This window comes from Gallus gallus, chromosome Z (assembly GCF_016699485.2).
Source record: "Gallus gallus isolate bGalGal1 chromosome Z, bGalGal1.mat.broiler.GRCg7b, whole genome shotgun sequence".
NCBI classification, from domain to species: domain Eukaryota; kingdom Metazoa; phylum Chordata; class Aves; order Galliformes; family Phasianidae; genus Gallus; species Gallus gallus.
The window spans coordinates 3,142,827-3,167,545 of NC_052572.1; the positions used below are offsets into that span (position 1 = coordinate 3,142,827).

At 42.8% G+C, this 24,719-nt stretch overlaps 1 protein-coding gene across 4 annotated transcripts in view; it reads right to left on the minus strand.

Moving 5' to 3' along the window:
- Nucleotides 1-24,719, minus strand: part of SETBP1 (SET binding protein 1) — a 269,348-nt gene that overhangs the window by 179,375 nt on the left and 65,254 nt on the right. The window contains exon 1 of one of the 4 annotated variants that reach the window (XM_025145238.3): nt 13,183-16,798. The exons of the other annotated variants lie outside the window; for them this stretch is intronic. The gene's annotated coding sequence lies outside the window, so the exon portion shown is untranslated. Of the gene's footprint in view, nt 1-13,182; nt 16,799-24,719 lie in introns of those variants that run through there. 4 annotated transcript variants of the gene reach the window in all.

Genomic DNA, 24,719 nt, shown 5'->3' on the forward strand with positions numbered 1-24,719 from the left:
TCAGTAGGTTTTAAACCATTTTGCAAACACTAGTGACTGAAGACCCATACTGTCAGTTTCATTTGTCATGGGTGCAAGGGGAAATAAATAGATATTGCCAATGATTTGTTTATGCTTCCACAGAGAATGCAAATCAGAAAAAAGTGGGGAGTGAGTTATTTCTTCCCATTTACTGAGTTCATTGAGATACTTGGTTTTAAAGGCAACATAACTGATCATTTGTACATGGCTTAAGAACAGTGAAGAAAAGGAGAGACAAAGAAGCAGGGGGCTGGAAGGTGAACTAACATAAAGATTACCAAATGAAGCAGAAAGGGGACTATAACAAATGTGGAATGCAGAAATTTTTATTACTAATAAGTAGCATGGCATTTTCTATTGGCCCTGGTCTGCTAAACCAAGAAATCAGAGTCCAAGCATCTTGAATCTCATGCATTTGGCTTCTTGTTCAATTCATGCTAGGGGATACACTAAAATGAGTACAAATAGCCATAGGTATATATTTATTTATATTTGCATCTATATCTGAAGCCATATCTGTATCTATCTATACCTATCTATATCTACATCTATTTTAGGACCAAGATTTTCATGTATGGGTTCTCTGAAGACAAACAGAAAATGGCTGCCTGAAGGATGGCACAGGAAGTTAGGGGAAAAGAATGTGATAAAAAGAGACAGAAAAAAAACCAAAACTGCACATCCTTGCATCATCCTCTTCAAAATCAGCTTATTAATGATTGTTTACAACCAAAGTTGGTCTGCATCCCACTGGCCCTGAGTTCAGAGAAAGTTCCCAGTTTCCCCTATGTAATGTATGAATTTAACCTAAAGGGCAACATTATCATTTGACCCATCAGAGAGGAAGTCCCAAAGATCATCAATTCCCCTAAATTGGTGGCCCAGACAGTCATTTAACACCTCCTTGTCAGCTTGAAATAAGACTTACGGTTTGATAGGTCAAAGTGAAAATAGGAAGATAGGGAGGGGGGGGGAAGAAAAATAAATAAATTTAAAAAAAGACCAACGGAAAGAGCAATTAAAAAAAAAATGAAACAAACAAAAAACAGTGAGAGAGAGAGAGGTAACACTCCTCAGCAAAAGCACTGTTAAAAAATATATGTATAGGGAGGAGCAATTTTACAACCTCCTGTAACCCAGTGGTCCTGAGGTATTGCCTTTCACCATCTACCCAGGAACAGGCCTCTGAGAGGTTGTAAAAACACCATCTATTATTCCTGGAGACCGAGGCACCGTCTGGAGGGGATTTTGTGCTGCTGCTTTTGCTACACCAAGAAGCTTTTCTCTCGGCACAGGCTAGAAGTGCAGGCAGCTCTTTAGTGACTTCTTTTCTCCCCATAAATGCTCTGAGCCAAATTTCCAATATACATACTTGTTTTCTTTTGTTTTTGCCCCCCACATTATCACTTCCCTTCACCTCCCAAAAATCTCAGAAAGTAGGGACGCTGGTTCTGAAACCAAACTCAAGAAATATTAAGTCTTCAGGCCATGCTCTGCCACCTCTGGAAATCAAAACAAACCACATACACCCCAAAAGAGATGAAATAGCAAAGACCTCTATGTAGAGAAGGTCTTCTTTGCCAAAGACCCCATGGAGGTGAGGGACCAGTGGGGATGCTACAGAAACCCAACCAGAGTAAGGTGGCATTGACATCCCCACCTGCTGTCCGTCCCTGGGTCTGCTGTCCTCTTCTTCCCCTCCCCAAGCACCACAGGATGCTACCAAACAGTTTTTATGTCCACCAAGTTCTCATTTCTGTTTTTTCATCTCGCATGTTTCTCATTACAAAAGGTTGAATGCAACATTTATCTTTGGGTCAGAGTCAAATCAGGACATGTGGATTCCAGGCATTCCCTGTTCTCCCTGTTTGAATGACAGTTCAGATTCATCTTCAGTGATATTTTTTTCCCCAGATTTTCACTACAGTTATTGTGTATACCCATCATGTCAGCCACATAGCTCAGTATCTCCATTTTAATGGCTTTGCTTCCTTCCAGACTATGGCATAATCCTAACAGCTTCCTGGAAAAAGCCATGCATAATATCCATGGATGGACACCTCTATTCCTATGCTGTGGGTTTTTTTCTTCTATGTTAGTGTTCAGGTGCCTTTCACAGCATCAGTGTCATTGGTCCCTTTGAGTGGATTAAGGCAGCTGGCTTAAGAGAGAGGTGATAGGCTTGAGACAAAGGTGAGAAGAGAGTGAGGGACCTGTCTCCTGCATGCCCTGTTTACACAGTAATGGATAGCTCTTAGCCGTATCTATTCTAAAAAGTACTACACAATCAAACAGAACCTCAGCACTCCACCAAGCACTCAAGTGTGTCTAAGGATCCAGCTTTTTTCTACAGGAGATGGCTAAAATTTACAGCCTGTTCTCTAGGAAAAAAAAAGAAAAAAGAAAAAAAGTGCCAGCCCCAGTGTTGCACAGTAGTATCATAGAGTCCCCTTTTTTGTCTGCCTTCAAAATGGCCCCATGTTCCTGGGCAGAAAAAGCCAAGAGGAGCTTTGGGAACTCATATCAATCATGAATACAGGACAGAGGAAGGGGGAAAATAGTAAAGAATCTATGGCTGATGGAGGAGCTCAGAGTTAATAGTGGTGGATAGGGGCATCCTGCTAGCGTCTGCCCCATATGCTTTAGTGCCTGGCTGGTCATTTTTTTTCTCAGAATGGGGAGCAAAAGGGGGGAGGGCTCTCATGGTCTTGCAACCCTATTTTCCAAATACAACATCATAGTTCAAGGTGTGAGAGGGGTTGCTGAGAAACTCCTTCCATGGGCACCAGTGGAAACCTCTCCTCCAGCAGGTAAAAAAAGCACTTCATACACAGAGCTTTTGCTAGGACATCAGGTAGAACATCCACATATATTTCCTACCATGGGGCTAAAAAATTTCTGAAGCCATGCTTTTTCCAAAGTGGTGGAGATCTGGATGTAATGCACTGGAGCAGAACCCCAAAGAAGTGCATTAAGCACATGGAAGGATCTCTTTTCCTTTCCCCTTTCCCCTGGGAAATGCAGCAAAGGGAGCAGTCTCATTCAGTTTAGGGCTGGAGCAGCTCCAGTGACCTTATTCTCTCTGCTCTGCACAAAGTCTGTACCCAGCATGAACACTCACTTCATCAGCGAACACTTTCATTTACTTTTTTGGGCAGCAACTTTTGTCTCCTTGTCCGAACTTCACAGTGTTACTCAGCACTTTTCTTGTGCCATTTAATCATAGAATGGATTGGATTGGAAAGGACCTTAAAGCTCACCCAGCTTCAAAACCCTACTGTTGGCTGGCTGCCCCCCACCAGATCAGGCTCCCCAGGGACCCATCCAGCCTGGCCTCGAACATCTCCAGAGATGGAGCACTCACAATTTATCTGGGCAAGCTGTTCCAGTGCCTCACCATTCTCTGAGTAAAAAAAAAATAAAATAAAAATAATAATAATAGAAAAATCTTCCTAATATCTAATCTAAATCTCCCTTCTTTTCCTTTAAAACCATTCCCTCTTGTGCTATCACTATTTGCCTGTGCAAAAAGTCAGTCCCTCTCCTGTTTCTAAGCTTCCTTCAGACGCTGGGAGTCTGCAATAAGGTCTCCCCAGAGCCTTCTCTTCTCCAGATTGAACAAGCCCTCTCCCTCAGCCTGTATTCACAGGAGAGGAGCTCCAGCCCTCAGAGCATCCTCGTGGTCCTCCTATGGGTCTGTTCCAACATCTGCATGTTTCCTAAGTTTCTTGTCTATTCTGAGCCCCTTCTCCACATCCATTTTTAAGACAATTCAATATAAAAAATACTTGCTATAATAATTCAAAGCAACCAGCACAGATTCAACTGGATTAGCAGAACTGCTATCAGTGAGTGATCTAGATATTGAATCAGATTTGTTGAGTACGACCAAGTAATTGATTTCTCAATGCGTTCAGTATCTTTTAAATTCAGGTGGGATATAAACACAACAGCCAACAGGCTACTTACAAGCTATCAGCTCTGACCTTGATTATCTATGACAAATGATCAAGTAAAACCACCCAGAGAGTTTTCTCCTCCTTCCTCACTTCTTGAAACTTTGTATACAAACCAGTACCTATGCACAGTGTATGTCTCACCACTCACACCTGCCTATGACCTGTGTTCCCTCAAAGAACAGCCATTTCCTATATATATCCATACGAAATACTCAGTTCCTAATCATTTCAAAACTAGAACAGGATAATTGCAGAGCTAAAATTCAGACTGCATTAGCACATCTTAAAATCCTTTCTTTAGCTCCTCCTGTCTTGTCCAGTTCTATGTGAGGGTGGTTACTGGGAACCATTCCCAGAAGTTGAAACAAATCAAACAGGGGAAAACAAACAAACAAATGACCTGGGATAGTTGAAACATAATATAATTTGTCTCAAGGAACTCTTTCTGTTCCCTAAAAGAATTAAATCCCATGGCACTGAAGTCTTTTCCACTGTAATTTTCCAGCTTGAACCATAGTGAATGAAGCATGGGGAGGCAATCAAAAGAATAATAGAGCACACTAAATATACACGTCTAAGCATCTACCCTTGCATCCCTGAGAGAAAAGGAAAAAAGAAACCTCCTCAAAGGAAACTATAAATGCCTAATACAATGAGAAAGATAGAATTTTATGGGCCCAAGTACATAACTGTGGAGTCAAGTGTATGCAAGGCTCCCGTTTCCGAAGACATTAAAAGTAAAAATAATAATAAAAAAAATCTGCCAGTAAAATCCAGCTCTTTACTGATAACACTTTATATTGCTCAGCCTTTCCCGGATTGTCCACCTGCTTAGCAGCTCTGTAAAATACTTCGATGCTTTCACAGTAGTTTCCTCTGTAACCCACAGCTATGATATAAAGATGTAGAAGGTGCTGAAATATCCAAACAAATCTTTTTAAAATATATATCATATGGAATGGTTGGAACATAATCTTAACTCCTTGAAGAGAAGACTCACCATATATCTGATAGCACAGAGAAGCAATACAATAGTATTGCTGTTGTAGTGTTTGCTTCTTTTCTTACTGTTGACAAAACTGCAAAATCAAAAGTTTATTTATTGACACTGTTACTGGATCCAGCTTATAAGGATATGATCCCAATGATCCCACACAAAGAGGAACTGCAGATCTCAATTTAGCGAAATACATTCCAGCTTGAGTCCATCTCAGGAACTCTTGTGTCTAATTAGGCATCCTTGATATGTAATTGCAGGTCTGCCAGCACCGCAAATAGGGTTGGGTTATTTTCAGCTACAGAGGAAACCCCTTGGTTCTGGTGAAACACACCTAAGGGCTGAGAAAAACAGGGTGGTGAACAGCACGTGGGGAAGGACTGCCGCCTCACTTTCAAACTGATAGCCCGTAGCTCCCTGCTCAGCTGTAGATAGGGAAAATCTCATCTTTATCAAGGTGGGAGCAAGTCCTGGCAGGCGCACACAACAAAGGCTCCACGTGCCACAGTTGCCCTGTTACAGAGGAAGGTGATAGGGCTACTTCTGCAGAGGATTCTTCAGGGACAGTTTTGCTTCGGAGAAACCATTTTTCTCCCATCAACATGCCAAGCTGAACACTTTCCAAGTCAGACAGCTACTGCACATGATCGTCCATCTCTCATTTTAGCTAATGGAGTGATGCACAGCCTCCAGTGCCTACCAGAGGGCATTCAGCTTAGAAAACACTAATGCATAAAAACGTCTGCAGACTGACGACGTGAATGGCAATATACATTTTTAATTTGAATAATATGCAGTGTTTATCATAATTAGACAGCGCATTAACATGATTAAACCAGTGCCGTGGATCAGAGTGGCAAGGCACCTGACGTGAGTCTGCAGCCTTTACTGCCGGGAGAAGCGTGTTGTGCCTGGCCATTGAGCAACTGCCTGCCTTGCCCTTTTGCAGTGAGAGTTGAAGCTGTCATTGCAGGGGGCAAAATTTTCCTTGACAAGCAAACAAATCCATTAACATGTTAAAAGGTTTGGTGTGTACGTGTGGAAAATATTAAGCACACCAACACAACGGCATAGTTAGGAGGATAATATTTAATCTAAGATAACAAAATGCTCAAGTTCTGCTCTGGGAGAGCAGGCAACGTACTTTTACCTATCCTGAAAGGCAGGAGTGGCATTGATTTTCAGTAGTGGCTTAAATAACAGAAATAGGAATCAGCAGAAATTGCTGCTATTTATAGCTGCTAGCTTGTTGATCTCTAGCATCCGCCGAATGGCCACAATTATATTGCTCTGTATGATGGCTTTGTGTACATCCTCCAAGCACTCCAAATCACAGACTGCTCTTCTACTCGGCGCTGGGAGCTTTGCCACTGATTTCTATCAGGCCAAATCTTCACCCTTGTTTCAGCCAACAGAAATCCTGGCACCAGATCTTTGCTCTTGGGTAAGCCAAACATGGAAAGTAGAAATGACGGCAAATGGATACAAAGGCTGTGTATCCACGGCCCACACATTTAAAAGTGGGAACACAATGTTGAGGAGCTTTTTTGTGGAGGATCTGCTCTGTTTATTTAATTCTGAGCATTGGAGGAATGTGAGCACGGGCTGCTTGAAAAAAAATAACAACTGGTCACACAGAGAAGGAAAAATAATAATGAAACATTAAATAGAAGTGGACTGTGATTCACAACCTCTTCCTTCTTATGCTTTCACTTGCAATATTTGGTTTCTCTCTGAGCGTTAAACAATCACCCTTGCTTTTATTCATGAAGGAATTCGGCAACAAGAGCTATTCCAAAGCAGAGCAGCTGTAGAACATTAAGGGTGCTCTAACCATTAAGGGGCATCTGGAACATCTCAGTATTAGTATTGCATCAGTCTGCAGGCCACAGATATTTCTGTATACTGGGTATGCTTCAGCTCTTTCCAGATTTATATCTGTTATAGCAGTGTGCCCACTGCTTAAGACTGGGAAAGCCCTTCTGAACTGCAATGGTTTTGCAGTTGTCGGGGAAAGATTTTCAGCACATAATCTGTAAAGCAACCCACAAGAAAACAGCAAGATCATAACTTAATTTTTACTAATGCTCTTCCTGTTACACAGTTGTCTAAAGGCAATACAATGTCCTTTTGAGCAAGGTGCAATAAAAACTTGCAGAGAACCTTACAGCGTGCACCCTGAATGGATAAAGTAAGCAGAATGAAGGGCTGGGATGCAATGCTGAAGTAAGATGAGCACCGTGACGGACATAAGTCTTTTGCTATTCTGCTATTCCCTGACATCTTGGTTCTGTTCAGCCTAGTTTAACAGTGGGGTCATCGAAGAAGAGAATCAGTGGAAAAAGAAGACAAAAGGAGGATGAGATGAGGAAGTCAGATTGTAGATGTCAGAATGCAACTACAAAAGGATCCTAGTGACACCAGCAGCACCCACAGGTCCCTGTTCAAGCCTCTTTCTTGTCCCTTTTCTTCTAGAATGGGGTTTGCAGCCAATACTTTCCTCTTTTTCTTTCCAAAATGCCTGAGGCTGAGGGTGCCAGTGTGAATGGAAATGGGAGAGGAAAAGAAAAAGAGTTTGTGTGTGTTGGTGGGAATAGCAGAGGATGTAACTACAAGCTTTATATCCAGCCATCGTTTTGGTGAAGGGTGTTGACACAAGTTAAGAAATCTCTATTAAATAATCTTGCCGAAGGGTTAGGTTTTGAAAGAGGAAGAAAAGAGTGGGATATTCAGTAGTGTCCCCACTCCCAGCCCTTGGCAACATGAGATTTTTACTGTTTCCTTCAGCAGTAGCTATGCCAAGCACTTCTGAAAATGTTACACCACATGTAGAGAAAAAAGCCTTAGAAGACTTGGGGGGGGAGGGATGTCCTTAGTGTTATTTTTTTTTTCCTCCCCCCCCCCCCCCCCCCCCCCCCTTTTTTTTTCTTTTTCCCTGCCTTAAACTGTCTCTGGCAATTCCTAGAAACTCAAATGTAATCCTTTCACTGAAATTCAAGTGAATATGAGAGCCAAGATCTGCAGGTCTCTTCTGAAGGTCTTTGATAACAGGATGTTAAGAGCAACATTAGAGAGATGGGGAAAGAAATACAGATCACAGGATAAGCACAACTTCAGCAAGGAAAAGACTCTTTGTAATACTTTCTTATGTTTCAGGACAGCTGAAAAAAGCAAGCAGTAAGACAGTCTGTGTCTAGTAACAAATTCAAACTTTTCACTTTATTTTCTTTGATTCATTGTCTAATTTGTGTTTTCCCTGCTTCCATGTGGAAGAAAAAGTCCAACCCAGAGGTTATCACTGTTATCCCACAAAATGTTGGGTTGGGGCATGAGAAGGTCAGTCCTGACAGGGCTTGGTGCTTGCAAGGGCCACATGATTTCAGCAAGAGCTAAAGATGCTTGATGCCCTGTGTTCAATACCTTTTAACCCTTGGAGGACTTACAGATGGGTCGCAGTACTTAAGGTCACCCCAACACATATGCAGGGAGCAGGGCTCGCTCTCTCCAGCAGTCTGACTAGAAAGTCCCAGCAAGGCTCCCTGCAGCCTGACTTCAGCTCTTGGAGGAGGATTTTGCTTCTGAACTAAGTGACTCAAAAACCATGTTTGGTGGTTGAAAGTGGGCCTTGATACAGCTGGTTGAGCAGACATGAAAAAAAGCTGGCTTAAGGAGCAAAGAGGAATCGCTTGCAAGGCTCAGCTGGAGGCCCAGCATTGGTAGTGGAGCTAGCAGTGATGTTCCAGTGATGCCAGGGTGGAGGATGGCACAGAGCCTTGCACTGATGAAACTCCTAGTCCCTTTCTGTGATGCTGAAAGAGTGCTCATTGAGCATAATATCAGTGAAGGAGAATCACATGTCTTTCTCCTCTTATAAAAGTCAGTATAGAGAGGGGAGCTGGATCCAATGGGATCAGCAAATACAATGGTATTTGGGACTATCAATCCCCACTTTCTGTGCAGTATCAGCTTCCAAGAGATGATATCTTTCCTGTTCATACCTTTCTTAATGCATGGTGCTTAGAGTCATAGCATCAAAGAATCACTCAGGTTGGAAAAGATCTTAAAGTCCAACCACAACCTAACCATACTACCCTAACTCTAACAACCTGCCACTAAATCATGTCCCTGAGAACCACATCCACACGATTTTTAAACACATCCAGGGATGATAACTCAACCACTTCCCTGGGGAGCCTAGTCCAGTGTTTAACAACCCTTTCTGTAAAGAAGTTTTTCCTGATATCCAACCTAAACTTACCCTGGTGCAACTTGAGGCCATTTCCCTTCATCCTGTCACCTGTCACCAGTGAGAAGAGACCAACCCTGCTCTCGCTGTAAGCACCTTTCAAATATTGGAAGAGGGCAATAAGGTCTCCCTTCAGCCTCCTTCTCCCCAGACTAAACAGACCCAGTTCCTTCAGTTACTCCACGTAGGTCATATTCTCCAAGCCCTTCACCAGCCTTGTTGCCCTTCTTTGGACCTGTTCCAGCACCTCCATGTCCCTTCTGTAGTGAGGTGTCCAAAACTGAACACAGTACTCAAGGTGAGGCCTCACCAGTGCCGAGTACAGGGGCAGGATGACTTCCCTAGTCCTGCTCACCACACCATTCCTGATACAAGTCAGGATGCCATTGGCCTTCTTGGTCACCCGGGCACACTGCTGGCTCATATTCAGCTGACTGTCCATCAGTACACCAAGGTCCCTTTCCATCAGGCAGCTTTCCAGCCTGTAGGCTTGTCTGGAGTTGTTGTGACCAAAATGCAGGACCCAACACTTGGCCCAATTGAAACTCATACAGTTAACCTTGGCCCATCGATCCAGTCTATCCAGGTCACTCTATAATGCCTTTCTCCCCTCAGACAGATCAGCATTCCTTCCCAACTTGGTGTCATCTGCAAACTTACTGAGTATGCACTCAATCCCCTCATCAAGATCATTAATAAAGATGTTAAATAGAAGCTTGCACGACAAGCTCAGGCTTGCACAATATTTGCATCCCAGTTTGATCTGAGACACATTAGGAAATATATTTCAGATTTGTCCTCCAGGCCTCTGTAGTATAGATCATTTTTAGAGTGGCTAAGGGTTGTGACCTGTCTCCTGCACTATAAATCCAAGAGGACAAGGCACTCATTCTGCTTCACTCCTCATGCTCTAAACCAAAATTGATTGTCCAATGTCTAACCTGGAAGGGGACGTGCACTTTTTTTCGGCAAGCGATGAGAAGCAGGTGTCAAAAATACATAATCTCTAATGCTCAGAGCATCATAAATGGGCCATAGCTAAGAATTACCAAGAGGAATCACACACAGTCCTTTCACACATAGTCAGAGTTTGTTTGGTTATATGCTCATATGGAAGGATGGCAAATAAGAGAAAGCAAAGGTAAATTATTCTAGAACTATAACAGATGGTAAAGGAGAAAGCAAACAGTCCCAGAACAGGGACCATTCCCATGTCTTGTGATGTTGGAGGAGCATTAGGACCTCAGTATAAAGGTCCTAATTTTTCATAAAAATATATTGGTTCCTATTAACCACTAGCACATATGACTAGATGATGCTTTATGGCTTGTGTTCTGGTGAAAGTTAGCGTCAATGATGGGAAAAGGTTTACTTTAATGGCCTTTGCATCCGTAAATCATTTGGGACACCAAACAAGTCCATCTATGCACATTAGCTACAGATCAGATTAAAATCCACAGGAGCACACAGCTGCAAGGGGATATGCACACTCCTTTCTCCCAAAGAATCACAAATCTGGTGCATTTGGACAATCAAGTCTGCTTCACTTCAAAACTGTCACTTTCTATGATACAAGAGCCTTGGGCTTTCCTTCCCAGGGAGGAAAATAAAAGGCTGTCTGAACTTCTGGGCACCTTGGGCATTGCCTTCGGCATCCTCACGGCTTGCCAAATCTTCAGAGTTCCTTAACGTCTCTGTGCTGAGATGCACTGTAACCCTGCTACACTGCTCAACAGAGCCTGTCAGGATGAGCAACACTAGTGCTCTCCTGTCTTAAAAATAGCAGTCAAGGCTGGAAAGTCGAAAGAAAAAAAAAAAAAAGATTCAAATCCAATTACCTCTGAAGGCTTCATCCTCATTCACAGCAATAGCAAGAGCAGGCTCAGTTCTGTGCCAGGCTCTCACAAAATGCTTGTCCAGCACTGGAGAACAGAGAAAAAGCCTCAAAGGTGACTGCTCCTTCTGTATGAATGTGAGAAGAGGGATAGACCCTCCTGTTGAGTGCACACATAGTGCACATGGACTGTCTTTTTGTCCAGGTTGGAAAAGGGTTTCTGCAGAACACTGTTGGAAATGCAGATTTTGTCTTCAAAAGTGTGGCTCCGGCAGAGTGAACAGCAACTCACAGTGGGACTTCAAGTAGCACCTGTGTTTTATTCGCTCATTTTCACCATTTTTTTCACTGACTTCTACAGCAGTGGGTCCTGTGCAGAGCTCTCCAGGTGGCCATGCTTCTGCATTTTCTTCTTTGGTTGTAGGCTACTTGGAAAGAGGACAGCTACAACAAATCCTCCCTTCTGTTGTCTCAAACATTAAGCAGCACGCAAGAAACTTTAATGGAGTGAGGGAGTAGAGGAGATGTAGAAAGAAGAACACCAACAGCAAAATACCTCAAGTATCAATGTGCCTCAGCAATCAGCTCCAATGGAAATAAATTAGCACAATATCATTGATGTGGGGACAGATATGCCAACAGGCGTCAGCAATAAACCTGTGTACAGATCAGCCCCATATCTCCTCCCAGGCTCTGGACCTATAGCCCATGGAGACTGGTGGCAAGATTTTTGCTGTCTTGTAAGGGGTCGGAAGAGTAAAAGAGCAATTCCTGACCTAAAAGAGCATCTGCACAGAAACAGCGTCCAATGTCCGTCTATCGAGTGGCACATTCTGTCCTGGCTGTCAGACACAGAGCTGTGTACATTGCTGCCTGATCTATATTTAGTGCCTGATGTAACTCAAGTCAATAGTATTCCATTAGGGCAGCTGCTACTAACTCCCGAATAGGCTTTCCTACGCGAGCTCCACCTACGCATGTCAAAAATCTGGACATATACAGCTACAAAACCTCTGTGTGTTTATACACAAAGCAGCACAGTTTTGAATAGAAAATATACGGCTGTTAGCATAATTGAATGGTCTGCTATATAACACCACGGCATTTTTAAAAGACACTGATTCTTCTTGTCCAGGGGTGAGTTTAAAGGCCTTAAGCTTCACGGCGAGGAAATACTGGCCTTTCCCTTTTTAGGGTATGTTTCTGCATCGGAGCATTCCTTATCTTTGCTGCTGGTGGCAGAGTTGGTGGAGGGTTTTGTAGAGCTTTCTGGCAAGGAAGATGTGTGTATGAAAAAGAAGCGTAGCATTGAAAATGTGACACTAAAGCCTGTAAAAAATGTACATCTTGTGTTCTCTATTACTCAGTGACTTTCGCTCTACACCATATAAATATTCCTACTTGATTTTCCAAAGCAAAATTCCAATTAACATACTCTAGGTTTCTTTTCAGTATTTTAATGAAATGCCACAGGTGGCATAGCAATGACAAAGAACTCAAAAATCATGACTGCCAACCACAGCCCAGGGAAATGCAGGAATCAAAGCGATTACTAAGGCAAAGAGAAGTGAGAGGCACAGATCTGAAAGCAAGAATAGGGAGGAGAGAGGAATTCTCATCGGAGCTACCAGCTCCAAAAGACCCATCCATCCATCTGTATTACTATGCACACTGTCTTTTTAGTGAAAATGACAAAAATATATCAAAGAGAACAAATAAATAGAGAGTCCTTTACAAGAGACACATTTCAAGAAATGTTTTAGAGTACAAGTTTAGACTTGGAGTTAGCACTGTTTGTGTTCACTCCCTTGACCTTCACTGCATGTGCTAGAAGGGCACAGAGAGTTTCTGCCAACATTTCTGAGTAAAAACACATCTTTCTTCCCTTGACAAAGTACATTCAGAGACACCAAATGATGATTCAGGGCTATGCACACGTTGCCATTTATACCAATGATTAATGCCAATCCAACCAGCTATTAACTAAAGGCTACTACCACCTGATAACTATCTGAGGGTTTTAAACAACTGCTGCTGGGCAGCAGCTGGAGGAGAAACAGCCCCTGGAAGACAAGTTAAAATCAGCTGCTACAACAAAGATCACAATGAAAGCATCAGAATTCACCTTGCAAATGTGATCCTTGCTCTTTATAAAAAATGCAGACGAAGAACTCAAAAGTGTTGCTGTTTGAGACTTGTTCAAGGCTTTCACTCAAAACAGAGAAGCTTGCCTTTCCCTCTCCTCCCATGATCACCAGGAGCACTGATGCAACAGAGAGAAGCTGCTTCCAGTGCATCTGACTCTTTCTGCATACTTGGCATGATCCCATTTCTGGGATCAGCCGTGTCGCACTCTTCCAGGGCAAAGTACAGAATTCATCGCTTCTCACTAACGTTTCCTCAAAAGCCATGCCACCAACCAGCTGGTCCATGGGCACGCCTGTTGGGGATGCACGAAACTCCAAAAGACCCATCAGAGGGTTCAGAGGATGGGATGGTGATAGAAATTATTGACATGGAACTGCAAGGCAAAGACTATCTCAGCTAGATCAGTTCAGAAGATGAAGTCACATCAAAATGATTTCTCTAGAAACACATTATCACTGGGAAAACCCCTTATATGTAGATACTCTCCTGACGAGAAGATCAGCTTTAAAATATGAAGCCTGAAATTTTGTTTCTGGCAATCTTTTTTTTTTTTTTTTTTTTTCCAAAATGGATGCTTGGAGATGTGGAAATTCTGGGAACTATATCCCACTGTGTAATGACACTGAATAGATCACGTAGATGCCATAAGGAATTTGAAGGAGAAAAATGAGTTTGTTTTCTAATCCTTCAAGAAATGCAAAATTTCCAGGTTTAAAAATTCAGGGGCCAAGCAGGTGATGTTTACATACAGAAAAACAATAGCATGGAACAGAATAGAAACTCTATTTTCATTATTCAGGTAAGAGACTCATTAAAAATCAATAAGCTTAATTTATCCCTGATAACACTCTGTTGAAGTCTGTACATATACCCTAGGGATTAATTTAGCCTAATGGGTCTTCATGCACAAACAACATAGGCAAGGTTTGGTTCTTGGAAGTTACAGCAAAGTAAATGCTGCTACAGGGCTTGATCCTAGCACTTGCTAATACAGACCAGGCTGAAGCATCTGATAGGCTCAGAGCCCTTGAACTATGTACAAACACAGCTTGTGGTGGATAAATATTTTATGACCAATTATATGTCACTACGAATGAACTTTCTTTTTTACTGATGCTGCTAATCATAAAATGAGAGGATGGAGATCAATTTATGTATTTCAAAGAAAAAAAGAGGCACGTGATCTTCCATCCCTTGTGGACACTGGTAAAAGTGAGTCATCCTGACCTATGGTGATCCTTGCAAGGAGGTATTTTTCTCCACTCCTATGAAATGAATGTTCGCTTTGCAAGATTCAGCTCTTGGGAAAAAGGAAGATCTGAACACTAAAGAGCCTGGCTTCACTGAGAATACTTGCAGTGAATTAGTGTACCTCAGGTGTCAACATACAGGCCAGTGAATTAAATTAAGCTCTTTGCTTCTGTTCTAATGTAGCAGAACTAATGCAGTCACAGCTCAGCACTGCAGCTTCTTAAATGTGGGCACTGCTGCCACAGGGAAGGGAACCTGGTTTTCTGTCCCCAGGGGACAAGGCTGGAGTCAGCAAGCCACCCTGAGCAGGGTGACATAATGTCTGAAGAACGGGAAGGAGGGGGACCAGGCAGCAAAGACAGCTTCAGTTCCAGTCTCAGTGCCATTAGGGGGGAAATCAAGCCAGGTGGCTTTTAAGCAGACTGAGGAAGCATCACACAAGGAGACAAAAAAATCCCCAACAGCAACAAAATCCCGAGTGGGCAGCAGTAACCCTTTCACTTTCACTTCCCCAGGCAGCAAAATGCAGCACTTGCAGGTCCAGAGAAAACACAGGAAAACCCTTCTCTGTAGAGCTGAAGTTGCTACAATGACAACCAAGGAACATGAGGCTTTGGAAAATGAAAACAAGCCCTCATGAACTGCTGGTGGCAGCACTGTGGAAACATTAGAGGGAGAAAAGAAAAAAAAGAAGAAGAAAAAAAAAGAAAAAAAAAAGAAAAAAAGGCTGGTTCCGAAGACTTGGTTTTCTGATATGTTCTGTACTTCTCTGACTGTCTCTTTCGTCTCCCTGCTCCCGCCCCTCCCATCACTCCAGCTGCACAGTAGCAAGCAGGGTAAATATTAACTGTGATAGGAAATGATTAATGAATTATCAATTGCAATCAGGTTGCATAATGCAAACAATCAGAGGGTAAGGAAAAGTACTGGCAGGTTTGTCTAATATCGTTATGTTAGAGAGAAGGTGGAGGTAGAAAGTAAGTTAGAAGGCTGGTTTGTCTGCAGCAGATCCTGAAATATATCCCATAATATGATGGCCATGCCAGGCAGCTCTTTGCAACGCGAGGCATAAAACTTCATGCAAAACTCTGTGGTTGATTTGCATGTACAGTTCTTAAGACAACACATACAAAATCCCTTTTTGCCCATGTAAATTAAAGGTTACAAGTGCTATCAGCAACTGCTCACGCAAAGCCAGTCTGTGACTATACATGCTTGAATCAAAGTAGGAGCAGGCCTTCCAGGGCAGAAGGTTCCTACTCCTTCCACATTTGATGTCTCCAGATAGTTAATGAATAAACAAACATTCTCAAGCTTTCTCATGTACTAGATGAGATATTTTTCCAGTAATAGCCAAGACTCATAATTCAAAGAGTCATCCTAACAAGTTCCTCCAAGGGTCAGCTGAAGCAAAATTGTGATGAGGTCAATATTTTCAAATGGAGCTGCCTCAGATATCCAGCAAGGTCCATAATAATTGAGACAACCTCTAATTTGGATAGCTCCACTGGTGTGTAACTGCGTGACTTGAAACTTTCTTGTTTGAAAACTTTGGCTTAAACCATTTGCTTATGGTTAAATAGCAGCTAAAGAGGTAGACCTGTGCTAGTTTTCAGGCCTAACCACTAGAAACAAGACATGGAAAAAAGACTGTAAAAAGGAGGCTTGCAGATCCATCTCTGTGAGAGGAGACTGCTTGGTGGTAAATAGTGGGGATCGATGCTGAAGGAGATCCTAGGAATGTGGAAACCCATCTGTGGTTGAGGTGTTTCCTGTTGAGGCTGTGAAAGGGATCAGCTCTGCCTGGCCTTTCTCACTCCCTCTGGAAACACAAGCACCAGTAGCTCAGTCCCTGACGTTTTTTGCATTTGGACACGGATGACATTGAGTGGCGTATCTCTAACAGCTCTTGCTTTTCTAGTTACGCATTAATGTTTAACGAGATCAGCCTGCAGTTGCTTGTTAGTGTGCAGTGCTCCAGCTAATTAATACATCACTGGGAGTGCTGGCCTGCGAAAGGAGAGCAAGCAAGCGCATTCCAGAGGCATTTCTCAGCCTTCAGAAGAAAATAAAAATACGGAAATATGGGCAAAAGGTTCTTTGGAGGGGGGGGGGGGGGGGGGAGGGGGAAAAGAGTCAAGTCCTCTGAGTGTTTGTACAGAAATGCTCAGCTGAGTTTCTATGAAGAGGCTGTCTCTCCATGCAAACATCTTCCTGATAAAAGATGGTGTCTGAGAGGCAGCTCGAGTGTCATGAAAACACATCATCCCTGACAGCCACACATGTTTTCCAGGCATGAAGAAACAAACAAACCTCCTTCTGCCCCCTCCCTCTACCTCCTCTTGCCTCCTGCTGCAGTAGTCACCAGCATATCAGGGAAGCCTCATAGCACCTGGCTTAGATCTGCTCCATCATGCTTTGCTGTTTTAGCTGTTACCTGCTCAGCACGTGGGCAAACAAGGGAAGGAGGCTGTGCCACCTACCACAGGCTACCCAAGATGTATGCACAATATGAACACCTCCTTGAAATACTGAAGCTCAGGATTTGCAGGCTGGGCTTTTCCTTACACTCCGCATGACTTCCCAAGGCAGACTTTCACATTGCACAAACCCATACTTCTAAGAGCTGACTGATATGAGCACGGTTCTTTTCTCTGTACAGTGCAACACCTGGCAGACGAACACCCACCCAGTGAGATTTTTAAAAATAATGTGCAATGTTGCTAATTGTCACAAATATAATGGGATTTCCCTGATTTTTCAGTTTACTGTTCCTACACTCCCACTGCCTGCACCAAGTGATAATTTCCCAGCATTGCCGCTGGAGATAAAATCTTTAAAATATGACTCCATTATTTTCTAGCATTTCAGAATCCATCAGGCAGTAATGAAAGACCTTTTTGTTTCCTTTCATTTCCAATTTCAGCTTGATTTTTAAGCCAGTGAAGAACGTTTGGGGCCACTGGGTGGAAACATTTTAATAATTATGGGTCATTCCTACTGCAAATAGTATCATAGAGCCTCGTGCTTGTTTTTAACATAAAAAAAATAAAAATAAAAACGTAATTGTATCATTTCACTGGAAAAAGCAGTCACATGGTGGACACACGTATTTGTATGTAATGCAAAAAAGAACAGGAGAGGCCGTAAGAATCACTTAGAAGTTTGTAGTTTAATTTTTAGACATTGAGTCTTCGGATTGTTGTAATGAACCGGAGAAATGGTCCGATATGTTTCTCAAGGAACCAGTAGAGAATCCAGCTTTTACAAGGAAATTGTTTTGCAACTGCCAGCATGGAAGTGATAGTCATTTGGTGATGAATCACACCAGCTCTAGGATTAAGGATCATACCTACATGTGAACCACTATCAGCACAGTTAAAATTGGAATTACTAAGGCTACCAAAGTAAAAGTATTTGAAGATTGTGTGCCTGGTACACTAAAAAAAACTGAATTAGCATCAAAATCATACAAAATGGATCCTATTTATGTGGCTTCTGACTTTCAGAGAGCTTATAGTTTCATTCTCATCACTCACTGATGACAATGCATACACTTAAAGGAAAAAACAAACAAACAAACAAACAAAAAACTGATAAAAAATAAAGGCAACACAGCAGATCATAGCAGATTCTTAAGAATCAAAAGAGCTGACTATGCTGGTCCCTAAACAAAACTTGGCCTGTACAAACCAGCCATCATCCTTCCACTCCTAGATCCGGCTGAGTACCAAGTGAATAATGTAGGCAGGAGGTAAAAATTCAAATGTTGATCCTCAAGCAAACTGAAGTGAATCAGCAAAGTTGAGAACTTTGGCACAGCAAGAAAGAAAGCTTTTCATTGCTGCACACTGAATCTGCAGAGACTAAATGGAAACAGTTCTCTGCCCACATTTTTCTACTGGGTAAATGACAGCTGATGTAGGACAGTTTACTACTATTGCTGGAGATGAGGTGAGAGAGGGAAAAAAGTGCATTGTACAACAGGGAACATCTGAGAATTATGTTTTAAGGATTAGTGGGTCTCTCCAGTATGAGATACGATCTTTACTGAAGCTATGCATTGAGTACCCTTGCCATAGCAGCAAGTACAATACTGGAAGAAGGGAATTCCAACTGGGGAGAAAACACTCATTAAAATAATAAGGCCAACTCTGCTATTTGGGAGAAAAATCTAAATTCATTTCACTTTAATTTCATGTATTTTTCACACAGAGGGTGGTGACACACTGGAACAGACTGCCCAAGGATGTTGTAGATGCCTCATCCCTGGAGGCATACAAGGCCAGGCTGGATGTGGCTCTGGGCAGCCTGGTCTACTGGTTGGCAACCCTGCACATAGCAGGGGGGTTGAAACTAGATGATCAGTATGGCCCTTTTCAACCCATTCTTTGATTCTATGATTCTATGTTCTTATATTCATGTTCATTTGTGTATGCAAATACATTCAGATGTATATGCAAACTTGATTTTCAATAGCAGTACCATCCAAATTTCTAGAATAACTATAATCTATTATCATGATAGCCAATAGTTGTCTTGTGGCACCAGTTTCCAACAAAGTTACACCACCTCTGTTTTCGGATGAGCCAATTGAGTGAGAGACAAGCTCCAGGGTGACCTGGCAAAGCTGGAGATTAAGAATTCAGACATGATTTTTGGTGGACCAGGAAAGATTTGATTGAGCTGGGAAAAATCTGGTGTATAAACTTGAGTACATGAGGATAAATGAAAATGAGTATGAAATAAATCATTTCATTATTATTAGGGAAGAAACTTAAGGGCCCTATTTCAACTGAGATGCCACTGTAGTAGGTCTTGAAGAAACACAGGTGAAGAGTGTTGAAGGAGCTGGAGGTTAGAAATGCTAATTCACTGTTCTCTGACTTCTAGGATTACGTGTTAGGAAGTGCCATGAGTACAGGATCAAGAACGACATCCTGGCTGAAGTCAAAATGTGGGCAAAAGAAATATTAAGATGCTGCTAATCAGCCACTGAATGCCTCTGGAGGTACCATACCCGTCCGTGCAGCTAGCAAATTGCTCTTTTGGCAATTAATGAATTACCAACATTTGGCAAAAAACAGGTAGACAATTCACTCTCACAGAAAATTCACCTGAAAGCCTGCTCTCCTTACTACCTGAAAGCTCTGGAATGAAAGGAAAACTTAAGTATTTGTATAGCAGTATTTCACTTGGATTTGGGATTATCTGTGAATTCCACCACACATGAAGGCAAAGCTATCAAATCCGCTGATATCCTCACATTGTAGTTTCTTTGATGCCTTCCCCGTACGTTTATTTTCTGGGATATTTCTGTTAATGGAAATAAGGCTGGACTGCCAGCATGTGGGTACATTTAATCTCAGAATTTCCTGTCTCTTTTAAGGGCTCGTGTATCCTGGTGTAATTGGAATATTCTGAGTATTTTATGGATTAAACTAAGGGAGAACAAAAAGAAGAAGCCACCTTCCAAAGTGATAAAGAACGACAAGGTTTTAGTGGCATGCTGAAAATGGCCCTCCACTGAAATGAACTTGGCGAGAGTCAGATGTGCAACCAGGGAACCCTCAGCTCAAACACTGCATGTTGCTACAGCCCAAACAACTGCACCAGGGACTTATCCTGGGAAGTGACAGGCAATCTCAGCTATAACAGGGGTCATCATCTCCATCTAAACGCTTTCTTTGAAATATATCTACAGGGGAATAAAAACAGGATGGCAAACCATTCAAGACTAAATACTCTGACATATCCTGCAATACCCTTTGCACTCTCTTTTTGACTGCAGGAAAAGCTGGGAAGCTGAGTAGCAGCTCCGTTTCCGCTCCCTTTTCACCTCCCTTCAAGAAGAGCGACTTTTAACCTTATTATTTATATTACCCCTTGCATCTGCAATTAGGCACTGCACAAACACGCGATCAGAGGGAAGTACCTGCCCCAGGAATCTCAGAGATGGACAGAGACAAGGAAATCGTTAGACTGGGAGATAAACCATCTGCCCAGCTGTCTCCAGCCTCAGCTCAGTGACACTAACCCCTTCCTGTGGTGACACATAGCTGCCACACATGCCTGTTTCCCCACTGATGACAGCATCTGCCCATCTGGCTTACCAAGCAAGGGAGGTCAAGCACGGAGGGAGTGATTGCATCTCTGTCTGCGTCCCTTTCTGCCAGGATGGAGGCAATTAGCCAGAGTCATTAAGGGTGCCTCCTTGCCTTCGTAGGGGCTGTCTTCCCTCCCGTGAAACTTGTTCTGGGGATGGTGGGCATGCTCTGTTCCATCAGGGTCTTATCAAGGCCAGCTGGCTCTGGGGGGGCTCAGTAAAGCAAAGACCGAATCCAACCTGAGAGGTAGTTGTAATAATTATATTTTTTCCAACTGCTGTTATTTCTTTCTCATCCAATTTTTCCCTTTATAGTCATCTATACTGTCCTGGAGGGGCCTACAGGCTGAAAGTCTTTCATTCACCTACAACTAGAAAGAAGCAAGATGTTCGTTTTCTTCCTCTTTTCTCAGACTTAGTGAGAGCTTTTAAACACAAAAGACTGGAAATTCATACCTCACATCCCAAGCATATCTGGATTCACAAAAAAAAAATAATTAGGTTTCCTGTCACTTGGTGAATATAGACAAAGCCCACAAACAATCACTACCACCTTGCAAACTGTAGAAAAAAAAAAAAAAAGAGAGAGAGAGAGAAAGAGCAAAAACTAGCCTTGAAGACCCTCGGATAGCACAAACGTGCGCGCACACACACATTCCAAACTTGCTTGTGAGACAGACTCTACACTGGAATGTGTAATACAAGCACATCAGCTGCCTATACCACTAATCTAAGGAAAAGGTCACAGAAAGGTATGTATCCAGCATTAGCTTTGAATTATTCTGTAAGGACAGTGCGCTGCGTTTTTGTTTTTTGTTTTGTTTTGTTTTGTTCTTTGTTTTTTCCTTTCTGTTGTTTTCCTGTGCTTTTCTGTGGTCTTTTCATGCTCATGCCACACAGGGAATCAAACAGAATTGCCATTGGTATTAAAACCCACATACATCGTCCTCTTCTGAGCAATCAGGGAGGAGGAAAGATGTGATTTTTGGAACAACGGATGAGGAAAAGGTGAAGCATTTAATACTTCAAGCTTCAAAGCAACATAAAACTGGAATTCAGTAATGGGTAAGAGAACTAAAATCTTAAAATTGCATTAAAAAATAGTCCACATTAGTGCTGTATAGGACAGTCCTCTCTACAGATGCTGCCCCACACTCCAAAACAGTATTGGTCAAAAAGATGGAGAATTCCCTAAACAACACAATAATTCTGACGGGCACCAAAGCAGAATGCAGCTCTTCTCGTGCTTAATTTCTTTGTGAAAGTGGAAGGCAAACAATAATCTTTATAATTCACGTATTGATAGCAAAATATTTAACATCACAACCCTGAGAAGAAAATAGTAAACTCCCAGGAATTACTCTGTGAATTTGCCTCAAAAGGATTCCTTCTCTACCCCTATTATTATTTTTTGGTGGTAGATTATTTTCTAATAGGATTAACATTACTCTTTTGGCTTCTGTGTAAATGGGTGATTTCACCTTGCCATAAGCTTTTTCGGTTGGAACAGAGAAATGAGACTTTCTTGAATCCCTGAAGGTTTATTATTATTATTACTAGTAGTAGTAGTAGAAGAAGTATTTCTAAAACCTTCTGTATTTTTCCATAGAGACATTCATAGTGACACCCTTTGTGATGAAATGTTCTTGATAAGAGCTGTCCCACATGCAACCAAAATTCTAGGAAAATGTCCTGAAAGATCATATTGATCTACAGAGCTCTTGCCTTGATATACAACAAACAAACAAACAAACAAAAAATAAACGAAAATAAATAAATAAATAAAAAACCCAGGCCCACACTTAAGGCTCAACAGTGCCAGAAAGCTGCTCAGATTGGCTGGCCAACACATCCCCCAGCTCCTTTTTCTCATTTCTGCACGACAAACCTGTCCCCTTTCTTTTCCCTCCTGTCCTATTGTCGATAGCGTTGCCTTTTGTGCCCCAACGCCACAAGAAATAGCTTCGTTTCAATGTCTTGACAAAGGTAGAAGAGTCCTTCAGGCTGAAAGCTAAGATAAGAAAAGAGACTTATTCCAGCAAGTTAAAGTGCAGCTCTTCCAGGGGAGGAAGGTCATTTGCACGCCATTTGGGAGCACTGGGAGAGATGCCTCTATTCTTTCCCTGTCCCTGCTTTCCAGGCTGGAGTGAACTTGGGGCTGAAGAGGAAAGTCTAAATTACACTCTGAGCGCATTATTGCTCCGTGTGCATTGCTATATGCCATCAGAATAAACCTGACAGCACTTTGAAGTCTGTAAACCGATTCCTAGGTAACTGCTTAGACTTTCTCCCCTTCCCATGCCCCAAACAGCTTTTCATTTGATGTTCTGGCACAGAGCTAATCTGAGAAAGGATCAGAAACTCGAAGCTATTGACAGTAGTGACAGGAGTGTCTCAGTGTGACAGCTGATTGAGCCCGTCTCGCATTTCCCTGACAAACTCAATTGCTCCAGTAAATCGAGTGAAAGTCAATACAGGCAGATCCTCTCTGGCCTCATGTGTGTGTCCCCTCTTCCAGCCCTCGTGGGGCCCCGTGGCTACAGCACTTTTCAGGACCCAGACAGAGCCACAACCCTCCCTGCGGTGGGAACAGGACAAGGGCAGCAACACAGCACTCACCTTGCTGATTTAAAGCTTGCTTTCTCTTACACTGCCCCTGCACCATCATTGCTTTTTGTTGTTTCTTCCCTTTCCTGCCCAACAGAGACATGAAAACTAGTTTCATCCTAAATACTCAGCCCAGGCAGCATTTAAGGTGCAGGAGTGTAGTGCCTGAGCAGCCAGCTGGCCCCAAGCAGTGCCCATGTGGCAGTGCTCTTCACGGTAAGAAAAGGAAATGCAGCTCTGTTTCTGGTGCAAATCAGAAATAAAAGCAGGCCACAAGGAGCAAAACCTCACAGAGGAAAAGCTGGTTGGAGGAAAGTGTCAGGCCTGTTGCAGATGGCAACCTTGTGTTGGCGGTGAGTAACCAGGCAATTAACTCAGTGACTTAACAGGCTTTTTCCATATTTTAATTGTGAAGCAGGCAACCCCCCTTCGGCACAGGGTGTCTGTGGCTCAGAGAAAGTAAACCAAAAAGCAGACCAAGCAACATACGCAGAGAACCTGAAATTGTGCAGAAAACAGTGCAGGGATAAGGGCTACATGGTGAGGAACATATGCAGGCTACTGCTTGCAAATGGAAATCAAATAGGTTGCCATTACCAATAATGAAGTGTGAGGTTGGCGTGGTTTCTGTCTCTCAGATTTCAACATGGTTTATTTTTATAGAGGCGGCTTCCTCGTGCAAAGTGTTGGCAAACACAGTGCTGGCAGGGAGGAGATGGGGGGAGCGAGGATGGGGCGTCTCGTGGAGGGTGCAGGAGCCCTTCCCACCTGCTGGGGTGCAGCAGTGAGTGGAAGAGATAGAGCTCCAGGAGAGAAAAGTGAAATTTCATAGAGACAAATGGCCAAGCTATTAATCTTCTTGATGAGACGAGTGAGGGAAGAGGTAGGAGCAGAGGGAGGGGAAAAGAAAATGGTGCTGAGCAGGTATCAGGTGCTGAGAGGGCAAAGGTTAAAGACAGCAAGCTGAAAGACGTGCATATGAAATAACAGGCTCTCTGCCATGTGGAGTTGTACGAAAGAGTAACTACAGGCTACCCCTCCTAAGTATATTCCTCTATCCCCAAATTCTTGGAGCACATGAAGCATTGCCTCCACTTATCCAACCCAGCAAACAGCTGAGGATACAAAAGCCACACAGTCCCTCCTGTCTTAAAAGAAATGAACTTAAACATTACTACACCTCCACCCCTACGTTACGCTCCGATGCCAGGATCAACATGTAGCCAGGCTGCCAGCCCTGCTCCCACTGCTGCTGCCTGGCAGCTCAACACCTCGGGGCTGAAGCATCCTGCATGCTTCCCTCCCTCCCGGGTCTGTGTGAACACGTGTGCTCCCAACCAAATGACCTCATCTGGACCGGATTGAGCCTTCCGAGTCAAAATAAATACAGCACATTGGAACTGGCAGGAATTTTCAAAGGCTTGAGTTGGGTCCCTCTCAATTTTCACTCAGCACTTTATCCATTTTGTCTGCTACAAAATGGGAGCATTTTATATTCCCAGCTCCGATACATATTTTATGAACCTTCAGAATAGCTGCCTCCTGTGTAG